This window comes from Rhinolophus sinicus, linkage group LG05 (genome assembly GCF_036562045.2).
Source record: "Rhinolophus sinicus isolate RSC01 linkage group LG05, ASM3656204v1, whole genome shotgun sequence".
Lineage (NCBI taxonomy): Eukaryota > Metazoa > Chordata > Mammalia > Chiroptera > Rhinolophidae > Rhinolophus > Rhinolophus sinicus.
In genome coordinates, this window is record NC_133755.1 from 93868459 (window position 1) to 93872025 (window position 3567).

The window sequence follows — 3567 nt, forward strand, 5'->3', positions numbered from 1 at the left end:
TGACATGAGTACTTTAATCCTGCACGTACTTTTCAAGGTTGAGTGGATATTAAATGATATGATACATGTAAATCAGTTTTATGTAGTAGGTATTCAATAATGGTTTGTAGCCTTTATTTACCCTAACCCCGTCCCCACCCCATAACAAGAGGTAGTTTACAGTATACTGAAGTCACTTGTTCACATCATCTTTTCATGCAAATACACAGCTCTTTTATTTACAAATGTGGAGACTATAGGAACCCTTCCTGAACAGCGTGTCCCAGTCTGAAGGCAAATAGGACTTATTATACAGGATGTTTTCTTGTTAGCAAATGCTCTCTGACTCTTCTCTGCTAACGTTTCCTCATCACCTGCTATTTCTATACCCATCTTTCTTCCTTGGTGTTTGTTTATATGTAACCACAGCTTTTACAGCTTCACAAAACTCAAATACTGTTTCAGTGGGCGGTGTGTTTTTAGATAGGAGACAGATGGATTTGGGGTAACAATGCGTCTTTGTGTTTCATTGTTGATGGTGGCGTTTCATGCCTGCCAGGTAGATACACAGTCCAGGGACTGAAATGAAACAAGGAAACAGATACAGTATGTGGCCTGTGTCTGAGGCTTTTCTAGTTTTCCCACATACTTGACTTCGTTGAACAAGGTTAATATTGTTGTTTAGCAATCTCCTGCCAGCTCTGGAGAGGGTCTTGGAATCCCCTGTGGGTGGCCCAGTCTCATCAGCTTCACCTGAACACTTAGAAATCCAGAATCTCAGCTGCCCCCTCCTCAACGGCTGAACCAGAATCTGCATTTCAACAACATCCCCACGTGACTTGAGTGTACAGTACAGTTCGAGAAGCTCTGATACAGGGAACATTTAAGTCTTTAACCCATCAGTTGATGGGGATTACTGGCTGTCTCGAGATATCTTTTAATTTAATTGAGACTATATTCAAGACTACAACATTCAGAATACATTTACTGCATCTTCTTGCTGTTGTGCAATGTTAGTTGCCTTTTTAGTGACTTTGGCAGCAGTAGATTTACTGGAATGAGAGTAGATCAAGGTATTTTTCTCTTCTACTTGTTCTTACACACTGATGTCTTCTCTCTCAAGCTGGGCATTTGCTCGGGGATCCCACGTGGGTTCAGCCTGCAGAAGGACGGGTGTTATTTCTGTTCTGGACGGATGAACCACAGCTGCCACCACATGAACTTAGTCCACAGTGCTTGCAGGGTGTTCAGATTCTGTGAATCCAAGTGTCATAACAATTTTAAAAAGAAGCACAATCCTCACAAGAGCGGGTGGACTAAAACATTCCATAGAGCAGCTGGTAGAGTCTACAGTGGATAAATCATTTGAATGTGAGAAAAATGCAGAAATATTTTCTACATTTACCATAATATAGAAACAAATACCAGCGAGCTGTGGAATAAAACTTGATGCAATGAAGAGAGTCGAAGAGATCGAACACGAATACCAAGCAAAATTTATGATGAACAGATTGCAGAAAAACAAAGAACTACAGAAATTTCAGGACATCAAAGCTGTCAAGCAAAGCATCCCATCCAGGACCCTTTTGCAGGCAAAGGAAAGCATCAGGAAAACAAAATAGTACAGAAACTACAAAAGGATGTGGGCATGGAAGATTTTCCAAAAATCTTACTGTCTATAACCGTTTCTATAAGTGCATTTAAAAATCTCCTTTAGAAACTTAGGTCTAAATTATTGATTTACTTTTTACATAAGGTGTCTCAAATGAAAAGGTGATTAAAAATATATCTCTTCTACAGTGCTCTCTGCAAAACATCAGCTATAGATGCTAGATTGCATCTCAATGTTAAACTTTCACCGATAGATGTACTGACAGATGAAAGTCATGAAAATTCCGTTAATAAAGAAGTGGACAAAAAATGGTCACACCACTTGGATAAGGGCACTAGGCAGCATTTATGTGATACACAAAATAAAATTTTCTTTGCCGTAAAAAAAAAAAAAAAGACATTTATGTATTATTACTCTTTGAACCTTTCAATTCTGTGCAAAACTATGAAATGTTTCCCCGCCAATAATACAGGAGGTCAGGGTATTATAGGCAGCAATGGGATGTGCTCTTGCTCCTATTTCTTAAAACGTTTACAGGATTGTGGTTAATGGAACTTGTTCATTATTCTGTTACTTGGTTTATCAGTTAGCTGATACCTACCACCCACTATGAAGATTTTCCTCAATATATAGCTTTACATCATTTTGTTATTCATATATTGTTATACTTACACTCATAATGGATTGTTAGTTAATAACTAAGAAACAGAAGAAATACCAAGACAAAGTACAAGATTATCATGCATTACTGTGGAAAAAGCTTGAGGTCCAAACATACTGGACGGGCTGAAGGAAGTGGAATTTGCTAGGGTATCTCCAATCTTCTTTCCATTCCTCTTAGTTTCCCAGATCCTTCCTGCTGTCTCCACTCTACTCCCTGTGAAAATCTGCTGCCAGGGAATTTGCTGATAAATTTACACCCAGATAAGAGTGAAGGATTGAGTGTTATTAAATGTTGGCTCATTTTAATAAGAGAAGAAAAAAACTCAGATACTTTTGGAACGCAAGGTGTTGAGAATGAATTGGAGATGCACTTTGACAGGGTGAGAAAATTTGAGGTTGCCTTGGAAACCACCGCCTGCTTTACCTACTTGTGAGTCCAGTGTAACTGCTGATGTTTCCAATATTTAGGAGGTGATCGAGCATATTGATGCATATTGATGCTTGTCATTCAAAATTGTCATTTTCAGCATGGAAGCAGATAGCGTGGTGCAGATGTAAATCTACAATGATGTAAAGCAAAATGATGTAAAGCAAAATGACCAAATTCTCTTTGTCCTTGACTCTATTAGAAATTTGTACATGAATGAAGACCCGCTTGTCAAATTTCCAGATGACATGAAACGGATACAAGAGTGGGTAGGTTGAATGGCAGTAAATTATAATCCAAAAGAAAATGATCACAAAAGCTGAATTTAACTTTTAACAAGGACACAATGAATCACACTGGAAACTCAAAATCCCACCACACCACAGGAAAAGATGGGTGTTATGCAGTTACCTAAAATGCTCATTGCTGCATTTACAAAAGAAGAGGGTCCAGAATGGTAGGTGGTAGGTTTCTCTATTGTACTTGTCAGGGCATCTGATGAGTTTTAGCGGTTTGTTGAAAAACCTGGAATAGAGAATATCAACCAGGAATGGACAGGCCTTTAGAACATACCAGCTGGAAAGGCTGAAGGAACTGGAGATGCTAAGATTGGAAAAGGGAAGACTCAGGAGTAAAAGAGTTACCTTCACATTCAAAACCCGGCCAATGAGAAAGGAGGATACGACATTCTATCGGGCCTAAGAAGGCAGAGTGCAACACAATAACACAGAACTCTCACATTCAGAGGTATCTGAAGAAGTTTCTTTGCCTCAAGAAGTAGCTAATTCCCAATGGAAGTTGGAGTTAGAGCATAGACTGAATTCCACTTGGCAGCCATAGCTTCAAGTACCAGATAGGTAGTTGGATTAAATGCGTTTTATGGCCT

At 39.0% G+C, this 3567-nt stretch overlaps 1 pseudogene; it reads left to right on the forward strand.

The window, feature by feature from the left end:
- The first annotated feature begins 798 nt into the window (after nt 1–798).
- Nucleotides 799–1696, forward strand: LOC109448867 (putative ribosome biogenesis protein RLP24; annotated as a pseudogene).
- The last annotated feature ends 1871 nt before the right edge of the window (nt 1697–3567 follow it).